Source organism: Pan troglodytes, chromosome 17 (assembly GCF_028858775.2).
Source record: "Pan troglodytes isolate AG18354 chromosome 17, NHGRI_mPanTro3-v2.0_pri, whole genome shotgun sequence".
Classification (NCBI taxonomy): domain Eukaryota; kingdom Metazoa; phylum Chordata; class Mammalia; order Primates; family Hominidae; genus Pan; species Pan troglodytes.
Window position 1 is genome coordinate 72,661,322 of NC_072415.2, and position 24,345 is coordinate 72,685,666.

Below are 24,345 nucleotides of genomic sequence, written 5' to 3' on the forward strand. Positions count from 1 at the left end.
CTGTGTGTGTGTGTGAAAATGGGTTCCAAAAATATAATTTTCTTTAATGTGTTATAAGTAGCAATAGAGAAGCAAAAGGCAATAATATGCCCAGTAAGCATTGCCTACCAAACTAATTCTGAATACTTTATTATCCTGCTGACAACTGAAGAACGGTATTTGAAAGTCAAAAATTTCGCTGCTTTCACACAGTATACAAATTGAAGCTCACATGGCCAATGAAAGACATTAGCCAGAGGTGTCAGTTATATAAAGAGTTTTGGCACAGTGCTATAAATGCATAGCTCTCAATAAATATTATAAAGATGAAAATACTAAACACGCTTTTTTTTTTTTTGAGACGGAGTCTCGCTCTGTCGCACAGGCTGGAGTGCAGCGGCGCAATCTCAGCTCACTGCAAGCTGCACCTCCCAGGTTACGCCATTCTCCTGCTTCAGCCTCCCTAGTAGCTGGCACTACAGGCGCCCGCCACCACGCCCAGCTAATTTTTTGTATTTTTAGTAGAGACGGGGTATCACCGTGTTAGCCGGGATGGTCTCGATCTCTTGACCTCATGATCCGCCTGCCTCGGCCTCCCAAAGTGCTGGGATTACAGGTGTGAGCCACCGCGCCCAGCCTAAACACGCTTTTATAAATGACATACTAGTATAGCATATCCATACAGCAAATCCTCTAGAGTATCAGAATAATTCTGGCAAATGCTTTGATTCTAAACTCTCCACATTCCACTGACTTCAACAGAGATCCCAGCACCTAACATTGTCTTCCAGACTCCTCCTCCTACTATGACAGGAGCCTGAAAGACTGATGGGAGTCAGTCTTGTTGAACTGGCACAGTCTTCAATATGCGAGGAGACCACAGCATCCTCAACCTAGAGCTCAAATCCAAGCTTTGGCAACTGGACCAAAACATCTAGATGGTTAGGTGAGGGTGAAGGGGATGGCTAATCGTTTCTAGAATGGTAAGTTTCACTTGGTAGGAATTGTCTTTCACTCTCCAGCAGGGTTTTTAATTCTCCCCCAAAGAATTTAAATGACAAATTCAAGATAAATGAGGAAAGTGTCCTTTGGAAAATAAACATCTACCATCAGTCCCATTTGTGGGTTCCCAGGGCAGCTGGTACGAATCAAGGGGAATATGAAATATCTTCCGCATCTCTTGACTCACATCTGGCCCCAACCCAGCGCCTTCTGAGTCCAGAAGACTTTACATCTCACAGTTTCCTCTGCCGCCCCGCAGGCCTGCTTGGACAGCTGTGGCTTGCCGGCACGAAGGCCACGAAGCTGCAGATCAACCAGTGAGTATGTGTTCTGTCCTCTTTCCAACTTCCTGCACAACCTGAGCTCCAGACGTGATGCACAGCAGAGTGGCGCAGGCCGGGGTCTCTCCGTGCTAATTCTGAGCGCAGCTCCCACAGGCCAAAGACAGGCGAGGCAGGAGCGCCGCCGCTATTGGAGGATGGAGGCAGGGAATATGGACTGAAGTCCAGAGTGACCCCCGGAAGTCTCTACATGGCAAAAGCCCAGCTGGCCATCAGGAGCAGGAAAAGCAAGGCAGCAGGACCAGGAAAGGGGTCAGGAATGACTCTGAAAGGCTGGGCTTTGGGACGGCAGGAAGGGCTCCACGCTGAGAGCACCGGCTTGGATGGCCATCAGAGTAAGCAGCAAGGGCTAGGTAGAGCTCAGTTCTGGACACTAGACGAGGGGGGAGAGATGTTCTGGGACCCCCCAGTCTTCACTGAGGGATTCTGAGCTCCAATTATGGTTCAGTCATTCAATGCATAGACCAGGCTCTTCTTTTAGCTGGCCAGAGTCCCAGGGGCTAGGAGCCTGGCACTGTATGAGACACGCATGCACCCCTTCCTGCGGAATATACTTTGAGGAGGGAGTTTTCAGGAGGAAGAGTTGGGGGTGATAGAAAAACTTACCATTTAACTACAGCCCAGAACACATACCTGAACTAGTAACTTAATTCTCATTTTTAAAATTTTCATTATTTTTTAGAGATAGGGTCTCGTTCTGTCACCCAGGCTGGAGTGCAGCGCCCAGGCTTGAAGCACTCGCTGCAGCCTCAAACTCCTGGGCTCCTGAAGGTCCTCCCGCCTCAGCCTCCTGAGTAGCTGGGATTATAAGCATGCACTATCCTCTTGCCTCAGCCTCTCCAAGTGCTGGAATTACAGGCGGGGGCCAACGTGCCTAGCTGTGACTTAATTCTAAACTTTGCCAGATTATTAATCAATTTCTTATCTTCCTCATATTTTGCTCAAGTAAGAGATGGGGCAGTGTCTAAGGAACCTCAGTGGACTCAACCAGGAAAGCTGCGAAGAAGCCTCAGGTATTTGTACACACGTGTTCATAACAGCATTATTCATTGTAGTCAAAAGGTAGAAACAAGCCAATGCCATGGATGGATGAACGGATAAAGAAAATGTGGTCCATACATACAGTAGAGTGTGAGTCAGCCTTTACAAAGAAGGGGATTCTAAAATATAGAAATACAATTAAAATTTTTACAAAGAAAGGGAAACCTCCATCCGATAACAACATGGATGAACCTTAAAGATATTATACTAAGTGAAATAAAAGGACAAATACTGTATGATTCCACTTCTATGAGGCATCCAAAATAGTTAATTTATAATATATAGAGACAGAAAGCAGAATGGGGGTTGCCAGGGGCTGGGTGAAGAGGGAAAGGGGACTTGTTTAACGGGCACAGAGTTGCAGGTTTGCAAGATGATAAGAGTTCTGGAGATGGGTTGCACAACCACATGAATACAATGGTTAGCATACAGAACTGAATGGGGAGTTACTGTTGAATGGATACACAGTTTCAGTTTGGGAAGATAATGCATAGTGGAGATAGTTGCACAAGGAAATGAATGTACTTAGTGCCACATAACTGTACACTTAACATGGTTAAAATGGTAGCTTTTATGTTACGTAGATTTTACCAGAGTTAGGAAAAAGAAAACATTTTAAAAAAAGGTATGGTTCCTTCAAACTCAGAATCTTTCTGTAGGGGAGCCGTCTTCCCCAGCTAGCATAGCAGCTCCTCAAAGTTTAGGAAATGGCAAAGGATAAACGAACATGTTCTCTAGTGAAAAATACAAAACCAAACTAGGAAGAAGCAGATGCAGGGGAAATAATGAGGAGTTGGCACCTCTTTGAGCTTCGCCTGTGCCAGTGGCTCCCAAAGGTCAGCGTGCCTCAGAATACTGAGAGGGATGGTGAAAACATGGATTGCATTTCTTTCTTTTTTTTTTTTTTTTTACATAAAATCTTTCAGAAAAGATGCATTTGCATTTCTAACAAGTTCCCAAGTGATGCTGATGTTGTAATTCGGGTACCACACTTTGAAAACCGCTGGCCTATCCAAATCTCTTTAAACTATAAAACCCACAGTCAAGGGGTTCTCAAATTTCTGTAGCAGGATTTACCTGCAATGTTGTTGTAATTCCAGATTCCTAAGCCCTATAAAAATATGTTATTTTTAAAGCTTCCCCCCCGATTCTGATACAGCAGGTGCTCATTCCATAGGCTGATAAGTGCTGCCTTAAGCATGCATTAATTAGCCCAGTGATTTTCAAAGTGTGGTCTGTGGACCACCAGCCACAGCATCACCTGGGTACTAATTAGAAAACCAAACCTCAGTCCCCACCCTGACCGACTGAATCAGATACTCTGGGGGTGGAGCCCGACAATCTGTGTTTCAACAAGCCCTTTGGGTGGTTCTGATTCACACTCAAGTTTGAGAATCACTGAGTTAGATCTTTGACAACTCTTTTCTCATTGATATACTGATGGTAAGCAAGAGCTTTTGGACAATGGATGGGAAGTTTCACCATGTATGTGACCAGGGCTGGCTCCATTGCCCAGGCTGGAGTGCCATGGCACAATCATGGCTCGCTGCAGCTTTGATTTCCCAGGCTCAAGTGATCCTCCCGCCTCAGCCTCCTGAGTAGCTGGGACTGCAGGCATGCACCACCATGCCTGGCTAATTTTTGTATTTTTTGTAGAGATAGGGTTTCGCCATGTTGCCCAGGCTGGTCTCCAATTCCTGGGCTCAACTAATCCTTCTGCCTCAGTCTCCTAAAGTGCTGGGATTACAGGTGTGAGCCGCCACACTTGGCCTATTCCTTTTTTTTTTTTTTTTCATATTGGCCTAGAAACGTAATTTGTATATTCTTGGGGTTGGAAAGGTTAATGAAGAGAATTAGAAATACTCTGACACTGGAGGCCACATCTAACATAATTGATAGAAACTTCAAGGAAGGGGCTGCACAGTGGCTCACGCCTGCAATCCCAGCACTTTGGGAAGCCGAGGCAGGGAGATCACTTGAGATCAGGAGTTCGAGGCCAGCCTGGCCAACGTGGTGAAACCCCATCTCTACTAAAATACAAAAATCAGCCAGGCATGGTGGTGTGTGCCTCTAGTCCCAGCTACTTGGGGGGCTGAGGCAGGAGAATCGCTTGAACTCGGGAGGCAGAGGTTGCAGTGAGCCAAGATCACATCACCGCACTCCAGCCTGGGTGACAGAGCGAGACTCTGTCTCAAAGAAGAAAAAGAAAAAGAAACTTCAAGGAGGCAAATTTTGGCTTAGGAAGAGGAGCCGCTTTCTCCCATTGGAAGGGCTGTGGCCATGAGCAAGCTGTTCTTGGGGATGTAGTGAGTGGGCTGTTGTGGGAGGTAGTCCGTGTGCAGGTCATAAGGAAATCTAAGAACAAACTAGACTGGGTCAAGGGTTCCCGATGACTCTCTAAACAACATCAATATCAGGATCACCCGGGATTGTTAAAATCCATTCTGGAGTGGCACCCACAAAGATTCGGCTGGGGCATACCTGGGGAGGGCGACTCTCTCATTGCATCGATTCTCAGGTGATTCCGAAGCACCTGATCTGAGAATTACTAAACCAGATATATTTGATGTCCTTTCTAAATTCTTGGGCTGTACAAAAGAGGATGGAAAGGTTAGTTGTTTTTGTTTTTGTTTTGAGTTGGAGTTTTGCTCTTGTCACCCAGGCTGGAGTGCAATGGCACAATCTTGGCACACTGCAACCTCCACCTGCCAGGTTCAAGCGATTCTCCTGTCTCAGCCTCCTGAGTAGCTGGGATTACAGGTACCCACCACCATGTCCAGCTTTTTTTTTTTTTTTTTTTTTTTTTTTTTTTTTTTTTTTTTTTTTAGTAGAGACGGGGTTTCACCATGTTGGCCAGGCTGGTCTCGAATTCCTGACCTCAGGTGATCCACCCACCTCGGCCTCCCAAAGTGCTGGGATTACAGGTGTGAGCCACCATGCCCGGCTGAAAGTTTAGTTTCTAAGGGTTGGAAAGTGAGAAAAGATTAAAGAATTTTCTTCTGCACATAAGAGGTCTACATTAAAAACTAACATGGATGATGGTGTCTTCAACTCCACTAACAGTGCCTGTAAGAAATGAATTTAAACTACAGCAGAAAGGATTGCATTAAAGGAAAAAAAGTATTCTTGGCAATGAGGATTATTAAACACTGGGATGAGCTAAAATAGTTGATTGTGGAAGATTCTTCTCTGGAGAATTTTTAAAGGATGGCTTCTCATCTGTCTGGAATGATGCTGGGGGAACATTTTAAATTCCCTCCTAACCATGATTCTGATGTTCACATCTACATAACAGCACATTAAACTAATAGGGACTCTTGTGTCCCTCAAGCTTATAAAAGAGTCTTAAGTGGAAGCTTCCCCCACTATTAGATTGCTAGTAAAACAGAATTAGCAAGTGGTGAATAGATACAATATTAATACACTAATAAGACCTTGGTTTCAATAGGAGGAAAGCCCAACGTCTCCTTTGCCAGTCACTTAATCTTCTGTGAATGATTTAAGAGGCTTCAGCTTTTTTCCACAGATTTGTCCTACGGGAACCAAGTCTCCAATAAAGAAAAATAAGAAATCAACTTCCAGGCCGGGTGCGGTGGCTCACGCCTATAATCCCTGCACTTTGGAAGGCCTAGGTAGGCGGTTCACCTGAGGTCAGGAGTTTGAGTCCAGCCTGACCAACATGGAGAAACCCTGTCTAATTTTTATATTTTTAGTAGAGGCAGGGTTTCACCATATTGGCCAGACTGGTTTGTAAAAACACAAAATTAGCTGGGTGAGGTGGCACATGCCTGTAATCCCAGTTACTTGGGAGGCTGAGGCAGGAGAATCGCTTGAACTCAGGAGGTGGAGGTTGCAGTGAGCCAAGATGGCGCCATTGCACTCCAGCCTGGGCAACAAGAACGAAACTCTGTCTCAAAAAAAAAAAAAAAAAATAGAAATCAACTTCTACCTGATCATATCTTTCTGTGGTTCTGATTTTAAGTTACAGTTGGAATTAGACATCAAGGCAAAGGTTGCTGAAAAGGGAAGATCTTAAAGTAGAAAGAGAGCCAGGAAGGAAGCCTCTGAACAAACACAGATAGGAATAGCAGCTTGAGAGAACAGGCCCCCACCCTGGATATAAAGCGGGGACCTGACACCGCGCCAGGACAGAGGCGTCAGAGCCAGCAGTGAACCCAGCTGGGGACGAGGCCAGAAGGGACGCAGCCATCACGGGGTTTAAATCTCTTAAGCATTTCTGATTCAGGAAAGATTGTCTTAGTCAGATGCTTGCATTTTTTCAGTAGGCGGCACACCCAAAACTGATGTAGACGGGCCGGGCGAGGTGGCTCGCGCCGGTAATCCCAGCACCCTGGGAGGCCAAGGCAGGAGGATTGCTTGAGCCCAGGAGTTTGAGACCAGCCTGGGCAGCATGACAAAGCCCTGTCTCTACAAAAAATACAAAAGTTAGTCAGGCCTGGTGGCATGTGCCTGTAGACCCAGCTACTCAGATGGGAGAAGCACCAGAGCCCGAGGAAGTCAAGGCTGCGGTGAGCTATGATCACACCACCGCACTACAGCCTGGGCAACAGATTGAGACCATGTCTCAAAAAAACAAAAAACAAAAAACAAAACGGATGTAGAGTTTATGAAACCCTTTCACTCTGTTTAGAAAATCCAGGAGGCTCCTTCTGTGAAGAAGCATGTTTGTAATGTGCAGCATCATGGTTTAAAACGTTTGCCTTGGGCCTGATGTGATGGCTCACACCTGTAATCCCAGCACTTTAGGAGGCTGAGTGGGGAGAATCAGTTGAAGCCAAGAGTTCGAGGCCAGCCTGGGCAACACAGAGAGACCCTCTCTCTACAAATTAAAAAAATTACCTGAGCATGGTGGCACAGGCCTGTAGTCCTAACTACTCAGGAGGCTGCGGCGAGGATTGCTTGAGCCCAGGATTTAGAGGCTACAGTGAACTGTGATCATGCCACTGCACTCCAGGCTGTGCAACAGAGCAAAATCCTGTCTCCAAAAATTTTAATTTAAAAAAGGTTTGGAGGCCGGGCACGGTGACTCACGCCTGTAATCCCAGCACTTAGGGAGGCTGAGGCAGGCAGATCACTGGAGGCCAGGAGTTTGAGACCAGCCTGTCTCTACTAATAACACAAAAATCAGCCAGGTGTGGTAGTGCACATCTGTAAGTCCAGCTACTTGGGAGGCTGAAGCATGAGAATTGCTTGAACCTGGGAGGTGGAGGTTGCAGGGAGCTGAGATCTTGCCACTGCACTCCAGCCTGGGTGACAGAGCAAGACTTTTTTCAAAAAAGTAAAAAATAAAAATAAAAAAAGTTGGCCCTGAAGTCAAGTGAACTGGATTAAAACCTTCCTCTACCACTTGACTACAGGCGTGATTCTCAACATCTCTGAGCCTCAGTTTCCTTATTTGAAATAGGAGGACTAATTAGAACTGTGTTATTGAGGTGATTTTATGAGATAATGACTATGTACAGGGGTAGGCAATGGTCAGTGCTCAACAAATGTTAGCTTTCCACCATTTTTCTACAGAACTGCGTGGCTAAACTCTCAGGTTCCCTAAAGCAGTGCCTCCCAAATGCTAGGGTAAGACCTGGCACCAGCCTGTGACAAAGTTTTCAGCATTCCTTGGCAAAGGGGAGAAGTGAGGAGAATGTTCTGCGTGCAGGGTGGTATTCAGTGGCCAAGGACAGTGTTCTTTCTTGGGAAGCAATGCTCTTTCCTCTGAGGACGTACAATGTCCTTTGCTTTTGGAAGTAATGATCGTAGTAGAAGATATTTTAAGTTTCATGTTCTTTGCAGCTTTACGTTAGTCTTTAATTTTTTCTTCCTGGACCATGAAATCCAAGTGTCCGGGAACCATTCGAAAGGGTGTGAGAAAATACAAAGAGGGGTGGGCTGGGCAATGGCTCAGTGATTCTGCTTGCTGGTCCAAGGGCGTGAGCGTGGCAGGTGTATCTTCTACTTCTTTTACCACCACAGACTTCTCTTCGTGCTCTCGTGTTCTTCCTTCTCATGTTTTTCTTTCCTTCACCAATTTCTCCCTCTCATTGGGTATGTTTCTAACTGTATTCTCCCTCTTGCTTTTGCTCCAGACTGTTAGGCTATTTTCTCTTGTTTGTGGCAATTCCCCCCCATTCATGCCCTGTTTCTCCTCCCCTTCACACACTTTAGATTTGTTTCTGGTTTTGCACCTGATTCTTTTTTTTAAACCATAAGTGCTGCATCCCCAGGTGTGCCCATGCACCCAGGTAACAGTGGTGGGGGACAGGTACAGGCTGTGTGCAGTAGAGCAGACACTGTGTTCATCCCCTCCAGACAGGGGTTTGTGCTGAAACAGGACAGCAGACGTGGCCCTTTCCTAGGCTGTTTTCTGTTACTTGTTTTTAGTAAAACAAAATACTGGAGATTGGGTAACTTATAAAGAAATGAAATTTATTCTCACATTTCTGGAGGCTGGGAGGTCCAAAAGCATGGTGCTGGCATCTGGCAAGGGCCTTCTTGCTGCATCATCACATGGCAGAAGAACAAGTGAGCACCCAAGACAGAGAGATCAAATTAGGCCAAACTATCCTTTGTTTTGTGAGATGGAGTCCCATTCTGTTGCCCAGGCTAGAGTGCAGTGGCACAATCTTGGCTCACTGCAACCTCCGCTTCCCAGGTTTGAGCAATTCTCCTGTCTCAGCCTCCCAAGTAGCTGGGATTACAGGTGCCCGCCACCACATCCAGCTAATTTTTGTATTTTTAGTAGAGGCAGGGTTTCACCATATTGGCCAGGCTGGTCTTGAACTCCTGACCTCAAGTTATCCTCCTGCCTTGGCCTCGAAAAGTGCTGGGACTACAGGCGTGAGCCACGGTACCCAGCCAAACTCATCCTTTTAATCAGGAACCAACTCAGGTGATAACTAACCATTCCCTCAATAACGGCATTAATCTACTCATGAGGGCAGAGCTCTCATGACTAATCACCTCTCTAGAGGCTCCACCTCTTAATGCTGTTACAATGGCACTTATATCTCAACATGAGTTTTGGAGGGACGTTCAAACCACAGCAGCTTTTCAGATGGTTCTGTCTCCACATTCATGACATGTCGTTCATTAATTAAAACATTGCATTTTAGCAATGAAGATCATTCCTCCGGTGGTTGCATTTTTTTCCCCAGAGAGAGCCAGCTAGGCCAACTCATCACAGTTTGCCTGGGACTTTCCTGGTTTTAGCACTAAAAGTCCCACCTGGGCAACCTCTGGCAAGCTGCGACAGTTGATCACCCTAGAGCCAGTGGTGGTGAACCCCCTACTGGACTGTTGGTCAAAGATTAGGCACAGGTAGGTCTAAGTTCAGATAATGAAACCGATCAGGAGAGATTTCTGGGATCATTTATCCCATACAGGGGCTGGGATCATTTAACCCAGAGCAGAGAAAGCTGAGGTGGGGACGGGAGGGAGCTATTTTGGTAACAATCTTCACGTGTGTTTGCTGAGTGTACTTGAATGTGTGTCCAGCTGCAGTCCATCTCCACCCGAAATCAGAGCCAGAGGAAATGGATGGGAGTGGAGCCCGAATTTACTCACAAAGTTGAATTTCCTGCCAGTAAGTATTCTTAGACACTAGAATGAGTTTCTAAGACAGATTAGGCATTGTCCTTGGCGGTCCTCAGCACAGTAAATTCCTGAGGGCTTTAAGAGTTTAGGTGTGGCCCGAGAGCTGAGGGGATGGGCAAAACATATTTCCAAGATTCCTTCCAACCCTAGGACTCTGTTTCCATCTACCCACCAATTATGGCTCTAATTATTTTTCTTGTCCTCTTTTGCCCCTAGTTAAACCTTATGATGAGCAAGAAAAAAGTGGTTTGATTATAATCTCCTTAAGGAACGAGTGAAGCTTCCCCACAGCGTGATGGAGAGGAAAGGTTAGCATGTTTGTTTGTTTTTCCCTAAGGAATGCTTACATTTAGAAGAGATTATTTATTGCTCAACTTGATAACAGCAATATTAAAAGTTTAAAACAAAGAGAAAAATTTCCTGTAATCCTACTACTCCAACAGACTAGCCCACCCTACTTTTCTTCCCACTCATCATTCTGAGATTTCCTGAGGCTTTTTTTTTTTTCTTTGTTTTTTCTTGACAGAGTCTTGTTCTGTCGCCCAGGCTGGAGTGCAATGATGCGATCTCGGCTCACTGCAACCTCCGCCTCCCAGCTTCAAGCGATTCTCCTGCCTTAGCCTCCCAAGTAGCTGGGATTACAGGCACACGCCACCACACCTGGCTAATTTTTGTATTTTTAGTAGAGATGGGGTTTCGCCATGTTGGCCAGGCTGGCCTCAAACTCCTGACATCAAATGATCCACCTGGCTCGTCCTCCCAAAGTGCTGTGATTACAGGCGTGAGCCACCGCGCCCAGCTTCTCCCCAGGTCTTCTTAGCATGTAACTTGGCATCCAACTTTACTCATTTAGGATTCTTACATTACAGCAATTGGACCTTATGGAGTAATTAAAGTAAAAAGCAGAGCAAACCAAACTAAAAGGAAATCCTAGTTAATTGAGTTATTTCTAATTTTTGAAATCAGCTTGTTTTCCTTCATGGAATTGTCTCACATTCTGGGAAATCAAGCTGAGCCATCTGGTGAACAGTTGTTTCCAATCGATAGGCTTTGAGGTTGACGATGGGTTCTTATTGTTTTAGGGATTTTTCCCTTTCATATAAACAGTTTCCTTTGTTGGAAATTGAGCCCCTGCTACACTAAACCTGAGCATGTCTTTCCACTGTGCTATCCTTTTTTTTTTTTTTTTTTTTTTGAGACTGAGTTTCACTCTTGTTGCCCAGGCTGGAGTGCAGTAATGTGATCTCGGCTCATTGCAACCTCTGCCTCCTGGGTTCAAGCAATTCTGCTGCCTCAGCCTCCCACGTAGCTGGGATTACAGGCATGTGCCACCAAGCCTAGCTAATTTTTGCTTTTTCAGTAGAGACAGGGTTTCACCATGTTGGTCAGGCTGGTCTCGAACTCCCGACCTCAGGTGATCCGTCCGCTTCAGCCTCCCAAAGTGCTGGGATTACAGGCGTGAGCCACCATGCCCGGCCTCCACTGTAATATTCTTAAGTTGTGACTCATCACTGATCCTGGCCCACCAACTCTGAGGTCAGATGCTGACAGTGTAAACTCTGGCTGATCTGATCAGCTCCCCACAGAAGTTCCTTGACTTCTGTCTACCCCGGTGCTGACACAGTTCCCACCCCAGCCCACCACACTTGCACCCATAGTCTCATCCGGGTTACTCTGTGTGTTCACAAACTCAAATGGCTACGAAAAGCTTAGCCAGTGGTAACCAAAGTAACAGGACTGGGGCCAGAAAAAATCCTTAACTCAGAGAACAACATCTTGATTCTTGCGTGAGTGGTTTTTCAGGTAAGAATATAAAATAGTTTTAGTTTCACCTTTGGATATAAAGTAGATGAAATAAATTATGCTCAAAAGAGGTATAATGTATGAGGCCCTGCATAGATACTGATTTTATCTTTAAGCAAGTGGTTGTTAAAAAGCAGCAAGGCCATAGAGCAGGATGCAATGTAGAAACCAGTAAAGGGTTTAATATGATGCCTTTTATTACATGATTTAAACAATAAGCCTGGGGTTTTTCCCCACATGGATTCTTCCTTTAAGAAGGAGAACAATGCCTTTTGTCTTGTTTTGGTTTCTGCTGGGTGTCCATTTAGAGTTACAGGTTAATAGTGATATTAGTGACACCAGCAGAATGTTGCCAAAACTGGGGGATGTCACTGTATTTTGTATCCTTTTTAAATAGAGGAGGCTCTTCCTTTTTGTTTATATTTTTTCTACTTGGTTTTCCAAATCACAGCTCTATCCATAAACCTCACGCAGTCATCCTAAGCAGTAAGTACACTGATGAGACAAATGTTCTGATTTGGTTTCATTACAGTCTTTTAATGACCCATCCCCAATCTTACTCTCTTCCCATGAGTACCCAGGTTTTATTTCACTTCTTTTTTTTTTTTTTTTTTTTTTTTTGAGACAGGGTCTTGCTCTGTCACCCAGGCTGGAGTGCAGTGGCGTGATCACAGCTCACTGCAACCTCAACCTCCTGGGCTCAAGTGATCCTCCTCCTTCCCCTCCTGAGTAGCTGGGACCACAGGCACATACCACCACATCCAGCTAATTTTTTAATTTTTTTTTAGAGATGGAGTCTCACCATATCATCCAGGCTCGTCTTGAACTCCTGGCCTCAAGTAATCCTCCTGCCTTCAAGCAATCCTCCTGCCTCAGCCTCCGAAAGTGCTGGGATTACAGGTGTGAACCACTGCATCCAGCCAGTACCTATGTTTTAATGTGTGTTCTTCCAACTCACCTTCCATACCTTCATATACATAACATCATCTATATAATATAGACTTTAATTTACCAGTGGGCATTGTGCTATACATCTCATTCTACTGATTTTCTTCATCCAACATGTGGTTTTTTTTTTTTTTTGAGATGGAATCTCACTCTGTCGCCAGGCTAGAGTGCTGTGGCGCGATCTCGGCTCACTGCAACCTCCAACTCCCTGGTTTAAGGGATTCTCCTGCCTCCACCTCCTGAGTAGCTGGGATTACAGGCATGCACCACCATGCCCGGCTAATTTTTGTATTTTTAGTAGAGATGGGGTTTCACTGTGTTGGCCAGGATGGTCTCGATCTCCTGACCTCGTGATCCGCCAGCCTCGGCCTCCCAAAGTGCTGGGATTACAGGTGTGAGCCACCGCGCCCAGCCCATTCAACGTGTTTTTGAGATCGAGCCATGTTGATAGAAGTAAATCTTATTTACTGATCTGGCTGCCTTATGGTTTTCCCATCCTATGCATATACCACATTTTCCTTACACACCCTCCCACTAAGGGATGGCTTACACTGGCAGACGATGCTACTGCAAACTGACATAAATCTCTTTGTGCATCTGTCAGAAGGATTCTCTGGGATATCACCCACGAACTGTACTGCTGGATCACATGAGAGTATACATATGTGCATGTTTTCACAAAATGCTTCCCAACTGACCTTCACAAATGACAACAGAAGGTGACTCCTGCCCATCTGTAGTGTAATGAGGAGTTTCATTTCCCCATGTCCTTGTCAGCACTTGATATCATACAACTTTTTATTTCTTGCCATTCTAATAGTTGTAGTATCTCATTTTTAACATACTCTATTTTTTTGATTACTAATGAGTTTGAGAGTCTCTTCACATATTTATTAACTACTCTGGTTTTACTTCTGGTGCACTTCTCATTCAGGTTTTGCCTACTTAAAACTTTTTTCTTGCAATTGCAAGTGTCCCTTAGATTTTTTACATTTTAATCTTCACTCCTGGTTCTGCAAAATATTTTCTTCCAGCCCATCTCCTGTCTGTTACCTTTCATCTAGGGTGTTTACTTTTGATGTTGTTAAATCCATTAATTTTTCCTTTGAGATTTACATTTTTTGTGCCCTGCTTGAATCAGTTAGCTTTTGCTATGTAACAAACCACACCAAAACATAGTGGCTTAAGCCAACAAGGATTCATTGCTGTGGGATTGATTGCTTCTGAACGGGGCCTGATGGGCGGGGGCTGGATGATCTGGGGGGCCTCACTCACATCATGGCACCAGCTGGGATGGCTGGGCCTCTTACTCCACACGGCCTTTCACCCTCCAACAGGGCAGCCCAGGGTTCCGCACACGGCGGCTCCGGGATTCCAGCGCAGGAGAGGGCAAGCCTGGTGGACCTGAGCTTTCCAAGCCTCTCCTTCTTCACATTTGTTACTGCCCAGCGGACCAAAACAAGCCACATGGCCACATCCAAAGTCAAGGAGTCAAATAAAACCCCCTACCTCCTGCTGGGAGAAGCTGCCAGTGCCATTGTTACTTTTCTCAATCTACTGTGCCACTCTAAGCTTATAAAGATGTTTCTTCTAGCCAGGTGCAGTGGCTCATGCCTGTAATCCCAACACTTTGGGAGGCTGAGGTGGGAGAATCGCTTGACATCAGGAGTTCAAGACCACTCTGGGCATCGTAGTGAGGCCCTGTCTCTAAAAAAAGCAATTAACTGGGCATGATGGCTCATGCCTGCAGTCCCAGCTACTGGGGAGGCTGTGGCAGAAGGATTACTGGAGCCCAGGAGGTCAAGGCTGCAGTGAGCTATGATCACACCACTGCATTCCACCCTGGGCAACACAGCAAGACTCTGCCTTTAGAAAAAAAAAAAAAGATAGTTCTAGATTTCTTATTAGTAGTTTTATAGTCTTAAAACTATTTGGCATTTCTTTTTTTCTTTATATTGTGATTTTTAATTCATTGAAATCATTTAAATCTTTATAAACAGTAAATATTAATATATGTGTTATGTATCAGTATAATTATACATTATCATATATTGTTAAAATAAATTTCAGCCAGGCACAGTGGGTCATGCCTGTAATCCCAGCACTTTGGGAAGCCAAGGCGGGTGGATCACCTGAGGTCAGGAGTTCGAGACCAGCCTGGCCAACATGGTGAAACCTGGCTCAACTAAAAATATAAAAATTAGCCGGATGTGGTGGCAGGCACCTGTAATCTCAGCTACTTGGGAGGCTGAGGAAAGAGAATCGCTTAAACCTGGGAGATGGAGGTTGCAGTGAGCCGAGGTCATGCCACTGCACTCCAGCTTGGGTGACAGAGCAAGACTCTGTCTCTAAATAAATAAAATAAATTTCAATTTTGAATTTTATTTAAATCTATTTGTTTTTCTGCAGAGTGATTCTGTTTCTTCTTTTTGGTGATGGGGGTGGTGGTTTTTTTTTTTTTTTTGAAACACAGTTTCACTCTGTCACCCAGGAGTGCAGTGGCACGATCTTGGCTCACTGCAACCTCCACCTCCCAGGTTCAAGCCATTCTCCTGCCTCAGCCTCCCGAGTAGCTGGGATTACAGGCACCCGCCACCATGCCCAGCTAATTTTTGTGTTTTTGGTAGAGATGGGGTTTTGCCATGTTGACCAAGCTGGTCTCAAACTCCTGACCTCAAGTGATCTACCTGCCTCGGCCTCCCAAAGTGCTGGGATTACAGGCATGAGCCACCGCATCTGGCCACATGATTCTGTTTCTAAACTTCCTGTTCTGCCCATCAGGGTATAACCTTGCCATATGTTTATGCTTTGTAATGTGGGTTACTGTCTAATAGAGCTAGTCCTTTGCTTTTGTTTCTCAGAATTCCCTTGACTATTTGTGGACTTTTCTTTATACATTTTAGAATTAATTTTTCCAATTTACAGATTATCATGAGATTTTGATTAAAATGACATTGACTTAGACATTAATTTAGGGAGCATTAACATCTATTTGGTGCTAAGTTTGCCCATCCATTAGACATGATATATATATATCTGTTTACTTAGTTGTTCTTTTATACCCTTTATTAGAATTTTTCTCCCATAACTTTGTGTGGTTTTATTGTTGTCAGGTTAATTCATAGATACTTTCTAGTTTTGGGGATTTGACAGCATCAAGTAGTGTTGCTCCTCCACCCTTGCATCTCACCAGACTTCAAATGGTGTAGGTGTGGCCTAATGGAATTCTTACAATATCGTAATAAAACTCTGAATCTGAGTAAAAAGCATGTTATCCAGGGTTTATATTAATATTTGAGATGACATCATTTATCATGCCTTCTAAAATGCACCAAATGATTCACTTCAAAATGAAATCAGCCTGCTGAAGTATTCACCCAAGAGATTTTAATAGATTTTTCTTTCCCAGTAACGCAGGAGGTCAGTTCTCAGTAAAACACACAAAGGCATAAGGTCATGAGCTATTCTCTCTGAAATCTCCTTCATTTCCGCAGTTCCCAAGTGTTAGAATTAATTGCTCAACTGTAAGAACTGCGACCCAGAGAAGTTTCAAGAACCAGCCAGATGGGAGAGAGTTTTACAACACACATGGACTTACACCCTAGCAACAAAAAGACCAAAGGAGGAAAAAACTCACATTTCCATTGTTAGCACTGTGCCTATAATTTTCCTTTGTTTTAGGGGACAAAAACTGAGACAGATGATGGGCTAAACTTAATATACCTGAATTTTCATAGTGTTGGGTGCTAGGGGTTGTCATTATTTGCTCAGAAAAAGATGGTAACTGCTTGTCATTTTTGCAGAGAAGAAAGAATATAATGAACCTTTTGAGAAACACGTTTCGACGGTTTGAGAACGCTTTGTCTTTTGGACACAGCAACATGTTTAGCAGAATGATTCCCTGGTCTAGAGAGCAAATACTATATGCATTATTTTCTTGTTGTTGTTTAAGACTTTTTTTCATGCCTGGTGTGGTGGCTCACACCTGTAATCCCAGCACTTTGGGAAGCCGAGGCAGACAGATTGCTTGAACTCAGGAGTTCAAGATCAGCTTGGGCAACATGGGGTCTTGCTATGTTGCCCAGGCTGGTCTTGAAAAAATAAAAAATTAGCTGGACATGTTGGCGTGAGCCTGTAGTCCCAGCTCCTTAGGAGGCTGAGGTGGGAGGATTGCTTGAGCCCAGGAGGTTGAGGCTACAGTGAGCTGTGATTGTGCCAGTCCACTTAAGCCTGGATGACAGAGCAAGACCCTGTCTCAAAAAAGAAAAATAAAAAAGGACTTTTCCTTATTTTTACATTTTTTTGTTTTCACTGCATTTTTACTGCATTTTTAATCCCCCTTTTTTGCATTCATTTTAAATATCTGGATCCACTGCAAGTACTTCCATCGATGAGAAGGCATGACATAGTAGATTCTCAGTTGCTCAGTTCAAAGCACCAACATGACACTTAGTCAAAGAACCTTAGGCAAGCCACACTCTGACACAGAAGGGGTTCAGATCAGCAGTCCCCAACCCTTTTGGCACCAGGGACTGGTTTTGTGGAAGATAATTTTTCCACGGACGTGTTGGTTGGGGTTGATGGATTCCAGATGAAACTGATCCACCTCAGATCATCAGGCATTAGGTCCTCATAAGGAGCATGCAATCTAGATCCTTCGTATGCACAGTTCACAATAGGGTTCACGCTCCTATGAGAATCTAATGCCACTGCTGATCTGACAGGAGGCGGAGCTCAGGTGGTCGTGCTCACTCGCCTACCACTCACTCCTGTGTGGCCCCATTTCTTACAGGCCACAGACCAGTACTGGTCTATGGCCTGCGGGTTGGGGACCCCTGGTTTAGATGAACCCAAATGTCCTGTCAATCACTAAGATTCTCCATAGCTTCTTGAACTCTTGAGCTTTGGAGATCATTCTCGAAGTTTCTATAAATAAAAGTGGAAATCAGCCTCCTCCTTAAAACCAGTGAGAGGCTTAGAGAGCACAGTAATCATGATGTTTCTGTAATCCTCTCAGAACCGAATCAGAAATGGCCAGGACACTGAGGCATTCACATGATAGCGAGGAGCAAAGTGCAGGCTTAATGTGTCCTTCCAAAGTCCACATTTCTTCTGCTAGCAATTTCTTAAATTGCCACAGAAATTGAAATGGATAAGAATTTTGGTTTGTCAACAAGATAAAAAACTCACAGATAAAGTGAGTTATCTGCTTTTTGTTCAGACCAAAAGGTGACTTTACCAGAAATTATTCTGGACATCTAGGGAATTAATCTGGATGAGTGAGCTCAGCCTGACATAAAGATGCTTCAATGCCCTTCTTAGCAATGATGCTGAAATAGCAACAGCTTTAGCTTGCTGAGGCAATAACAGCTGCCAGGGCAAAAAAGAGAAATGAGAAAATCAAAGCCATTCTGAGGTATGAGGTAGCAATTAAGAGAATCTCCCCTTGAAGGGCTTACTTAAGTAAGCAATCATTCAACCAATATCCATTTATTACCTACTAATCAAGACATCAGATCTGTATTCTCTGCCTTCCAGGAGCTTATGATTTAGGTAACAGCTACCACTTCTTCTCCAGACTAAAGAACCCCAGTGCCTGCGCCTCTTTCTGACATTGCACCTCACCCCTTAAAGCCACGAATTGCCCCAAGCCCATGTGTCTTTGCATTATTTGATGTTTCGTTTTTCTGTTTTATTATTATAATTTTTGTGGCAAAGTCTCACTCTGTCACCCAGGCTCCAGTGCAGTAGCGTAATCATGGCTCACTGCAGCCTCAACCTCCCAGGCTCAAGTGATCCTCCCACGGTAGCCTCCCGAGTACCTGTGACTACAGGTATACATCACCACGCCTGGCTAATTGTTGTGTTTTGTAGAGATGTGGTCTTGCCATGCTGCCCAGGCTGGCCTCGAACTCCTGAGTGCAAGTGATCTATTCTCCTTGGCCTCCCAAAGTGTGGGGATTATAGGCATGAGCCACCGTGCCTGGCTATGTTTGATTTTTCGATCCCTTTGGATTCTCAGGTCCCCATCTTGGGAATCCACCCCTTTGTTGGCTTTAGCTGCCTGTGTCCTGGCGTATTTCTGGCGAATCATTTTTTATTCTTGGAATCCACTTCAATTGCTGTTGTGTTCGCCTTTCCAACTTCATCACACATTTAGCCCCTAGTCCTGCTGAATTCTGCAGCCCGAGGCCTTCTACGCTGCTGTGGCGCTCCGAGGCTTCCCTGCCGACATCCTCGTGGCCCCAGCAGAGCCCCATCTATTGGTTGAAGCTCCTCTTCAGCCTGTCCTCTCCTGGACGTGACTCTTCCTTGTACTCACAAATGTACCTTGACACAACAAATGTACCTGTTTTGAGTCCCTGCATCTCTCTGTCAGGTCATGCACCACTGGACATGCCCACTGTAGTGTCCAGAAGGGAGCTTGCTATTGTTTGAGCAGAGAAGACCAGAGAAAGAGCAATCTCTCCTTTGTTCTTGGAACCTGCTTCCTCAGGGCTCCAACTGAAGACTCAAACCGAGACCTTTCTTGAGTTAAAACTATAGAGATAATGTTATTAGAGATAAAAGGTTCTAGATGAAAGAGAAATTGGCTTCCTCCAGAAGTGAAGAGTTTTCTCTGGAAGATGAGGCAATGGTGACAAGGGAAATACTCATTCTTTGATGCCTAGCCAGCAAGAGGACGCATTTCCCAAAAGTCCACATCTGTGTGGGGGTTGGGTGCACGAAGCATAGCACTGAGTGATTATCAGGGGAGACACAGTAGTTCAAATTTAAGTTCAACTTCTTTACCCCATCATCCACTTCCTCCTTAGCCCTGTTAGTGACACCATTAAATGACCAGTCACCAGATTTGCAAAACCTCCCTTCAGCCTAATAAAAAACCGCTGAGTGTATCTGTAAACTATGTCACCCCTTTGACCCCCTCATTATCACTCATGTAGACCAATGCAGTAGCTTCTTAACCCTGAAATTCTTATCCCACCCTTGCCTTTCCCGGCTCCACTCTAACACAATGGCTTCCCTTTACCTTAAGAAAGGAAGTTCACACTTCTTAGTACAATAGTCCGAGTTCCCCACTAATTGGCCATCCCCCTCCTTCATCAGCGTGTGCCCTATGAAATATAGTGAGGAATGGCCAGATGTTATCCTTGATCTGATCTGATGTTGTAACTCTCATGTTAATTTATGTGCCTGGCACAACGAATGACTCATTGCTTAAACATGCCCTATATTTCTACCTAGGGCCTGAGCTCATATTATTCCTGTGCCTGAACGGCCCTCCTGTCACCTCCTATCTCCTCTCAAGCTGACCTCAAACATTCAGCAAGTCAGAACAATTCTTCTTCTTGTGTTATAACAATGGCATTTAATATCTTTTGTCTTGTGTTGCAGAGGGTTGCTTGTGTGTCTGTCTCTTCTACTTGCTTATAAGCCTTTTGCATCCAGAGAAATGTAATACTCCTCCTTATGGTTGCCACAGTCATTGGTCATCACAGATACTCAAGGAATGTTTCTTGGAATGAATCTGCCCAAATATGAAACCTGAAAGCCTGGTTCCAAAGCTTGATATTTACACACACACCTACTTATACTATAGGCACATTATGTACATGAACATTTAGGCACACATGAACACCCATACCTGCATGCCTACACCTGTGCCCTTGCACACACTCATGTACACTTACACACTCACAAGCTCATATGCAAACTCATAACGCACACCACACTTGCACCACAGGCAAACCTATACACACATTCACACACACATACACATGCAAACTCAGATATATATGTATACATATATGTAGATTTGTTCATCCTCACATACATGCACACATATATGCCTGCTCATGCACACACACTTTATCATCTCTATGAAAGATTAGCTCTGCCAAGGATGCTTGGGTGTGCAATGGTGAGGGACTCAAGACCACAGTCCCTAAGGGAGGTAAGGCATCAGGGTAGGTAGGATTTGGAAGTAACTTATTTCCCACAATGAATAGTTGTTTCAGGAGGAAGTGGCTCTGTTTATGTTACATCCGGCTCTCTCTCTACCTCTGCTCAGAGAAGTTGGAGTGATTTAGCTGATAGGAACTTTAGAGAGAATAAACTGGTGTGGTTGGCTCAGTCCCTCTCTGGTTTCCTCCTTGACAGCTACCATGCCATCAGAGGGCAGGAGTCAGGGGTGGGCTGGAGCAGGGCAAGTCCAGGGTGGGAGGCTGCCATAGTCCAGGCTGCTGTGAGGGGGGTTCAGTATTGGGAGGTTTATTTGCTCACAGATATAAGCTATCTTTTCAATGTCAGCATAAGAAAGTGGTATTGTAGCCTCCACTTGTCATCTCTCTCACTTTGTTTCTTTCTTTTCTTTTTTCTTTTTTCTTTTTTTTTTTTTTGAGACGGAGTATCGCTCTGTCCCCCAGGCTGGAGTGCAGTGATGCGATCTCAGCTCACTGCAACCTCTGCCTCCCAGGTTCAAGCAATTCTCTGCCTCAGCCTCCCTAGTAGCTGGGATTACAGGTGCCCGCCACCACATCTGGCTAATTTTCGTATTTTTATTAGAGATGGGGTTTCACCATCTTGGCCAGGCTGGTCTTGAACTCTTAACCTCATGATCCACCCACCTCGGCCTCCCAAAGTGCTGGAATTACAGGCATGAGCCACCACGCCCAGCCTCTTTCTTTTCTTTTTTGAGACAGGGTCTCACTCTATCACCCAGCCTGAATGCAGTGGCACGGTCACAGCTCACTGAGGCCTTAACCTCTCAAGCTCAAGCAATCCTCCTGCCTCAGCCTCTTGAGTAGCTGGGACTACAGGCATGCACCACCATGCTTGGCTAACTTTTTATTTTTTGTTGAGATGGGCGTCTCGCTATATTACCCAGGCTGGTCTCAAACTCCTGGCTTCAAGCAACCCTCCCACCTCAGCCTCCCAAAGTGCTGGGATTACAGGCATGAGCCATTGTGCCCACACTTGCTTTTTTTCTTTTTTTTTGAGACGGAGTCTCACCCTGTCACCCAGGCTGGAGTGCAATGGCAGGATCTCAGCTCACTGCCACCTCTGCCTCCTGGGTTCAAGCGATTTTCCTGCCTCAGCCTCCCCAGTAGCTGGGATTACAGGTACACACCACCACGCCAGGCTAATTTTTTGTATCTTTAGTAGAGACGGGGTTCACCATCTTGGCCAGGCTGGGTCTCAAACTCCTGACCTTGTGATCCACCTGCCTCAGCCTCCCAAAGTGCTGGGATTACAGGCATGAGCCACCGCGCCTGGCCACTTTGTTTCTTAATTGGTTCATAAATCAGGCAGTGAAGGGAATGTTGTCTGTTGGAATCCCTCAAAGACCCTAACAGAAGTGGAAAACCAAGGGCAGAACTTGAGTAAATTGCCACATCTGTACTCTGATCAGGCGGCTTCAAATTCACATAAAGGAAAGAGGCTAAGGAAACTCCCTCTCCATGTCTGTTGGTAAGTGTATTTACTGCTTGTGATGTATAAGACAACACTGTAGGTATTTGGCGGCCCCAAAGACATATATGCTTCTTGGCATTCCCAGGACTTGGAATCCCATTAAAGCAAAGGCCATATCCATATTTACCTTCGTGTGTTTACCACTGGTTGTGCTGGCAAGGTTCTTGCTCTGCTGGCTTCATCTGCCTAGGGAGTTGGTTTCAAACCCTGGGATATTCATTTTCCTCCCCTGGACATGACATCATCATGTTTGCAACACCTCAACAGGCATCTCATCCAACAAGAATTGTGTTTTCTTCATTGTAATGAAATACTTAGGAAGACATGAAACCAGCCCTGTGTTTCAGCAGAACACACAAGTCTAGGGTGAAATGGTTCCTTTCTTTGTCCCACTGTTAAACTCCATGCTGTATTCAGTTCCATCTTTTTTATCTGTGATTAGGGATGAGACAAACTTAGGGCCCGTGAGGAAAGGTTAAAGCAAAGGAGATTATTGTAGGGAGAAAGCTGAAGAGCAGGTTCACTGTCGTGGAATCCAGTAGCAAGGGGTAGTTATTTGGCAGTTAATGACCAGCTAGTGTTCATCTCCACTAAGGAAAGGAGAGGAAGTAGCCTTAGGCTGTGGCAGAGGGGTTGAGTCTTGGAAAGGGAGACACAGGGACTCAGTGGAACTGCCTTTTCTTGAGAGCTTGACAATTAGGGTCACTTTTAGTCTGCCTGGGACAGTTGGCGATACTCTTCAAATAAGTTTCAGAAAGAAATAACAAACCCATGGCACCAAAAACATTTGACCAAACCCATTCTCATCAAAAGAGGGCTTTTTGTTTCTGTTTTGCCCTGGGGAATCCAGTCATTACTGCCCTCTTTCCAGGAACCACTCAAATATGAGTAATACTGTGAATCCTGTTCATATGAACGTTACAGTTATTTCTATCTCCAGTCAAGAGCAGTGCCCATCTTAGAAGCTGGCTAAGGTTTCAGAGCAGCTTTGGAAGCAATATTTATTTGTAGCACATGTATGTATCTATAAAATCCTACCTAAGTAAAACAAGTGTTTCTAGAATCATGTGCCATTTGGGGGATTTTGAGGCTGGAATGGAAAACTCAAAATGTAAATTGTTATGCAGGTCCTGTGATGGATTCCCCACCAGACATGTCAGTTCCGTGAACAACATCCCCCAATAAGTCACTGTGGGTCCTGGGGCATCCTCCTTTCCCCACCAGGGGGCAGAAGCCCTGCTTCTCACACCAGCTCAGAGTTTCTAAAACTGTGACTCGTGCCACTACTGGTGTTTGAGGCAATTTTAGTGACACACATTTCATCTTTTTTTCCCTTCTTTTCTTATATGTTAAAAAAAAATAACCAAAGAGTAGATATTCCAAAGAGAAGTGAGAAGAGGCTGAGAATAACATGAGCAGAGAAATATGACATGCATTTGCTGTTTGTAAACAAGAGGGAGAAGACTATTGAAAAAGTATGGTGAGAGGACCAAGTTAAGACAGAAGGTAAATCAGTTTGTTTGTTTGTTTGTTTAGAGACAGAGTCTCACTCTGTCACCCAGGCTGGAGGGCAGTGGCACGATCTCAGCTCACTTCAACCTCCGCCTCCTGGGTTCAAGCGATTCTCCTGCCTCAGCCTCCCAAGTAGCTGGGACTACAGGTGCACACCACCAAGCCTGACTAATTTTTGTATTTTTAGTAAAGACAGGGTTTCACCATGTTGGCCAGGCTGATCTCGGACTCCTGACTTTAGGTGATCCACCCACCTCAGACTCCCAAAGTGCTGAGATTACAGGCATGAGCTACCACACCCGGCCCTATAAATAAGTTTAGACAGAAAATGTGGAATCTGTCAGAGGAGACCTTGGAAGCAGTAATAAATGTAATAAACAGCATGTTAGTAATAGAACATGGGCTTTGGAGAAAATGAGATAGAATGCTGAGGTTGAGTTGCTTAACTCTCTGGCCATGGATGCAATGATGACTGTTTTTTTTTTTTTGGTTTTTGTTTGTTTGTTTGTTTTTTAACTAATGGAAAATGGGATACTGGTGATCTACAGATTGTGATGGTGTCACAATTAATTAAATTATCACTGGTGGTAGTTATGTTTCTGGCAATAACTGATAGGTTACTCTGTATCAAACTTGT

At 44.8% G+C, this 24,345-nt stretch overlaps 1 long non-coding RNA gene across 1 annotated transcript; it reads left to right on the forward strand.

Annotated features, from left to right (window-relative positions):
• The first annotated feature begins 2,268 nt into the window (after window positions 1–2,268).
• Window positions 2,269–14,600, forward strand: LOC104003179 (uncharacterized). The gene is made up of 5 exons (XR_001711171.3): window positions 2,269–2,335; window positions 9,873–9,960; window positions 10,188–10,279; window positions 12,563–12,674; window positions 14,060–14,600. It is a non-coding gene; the product is annotated as an uncharacterized LOC104003179 (long non-coding RNA).
• Window positions 14,601–24,345: the final 9,745 nt, after the last annotated feature.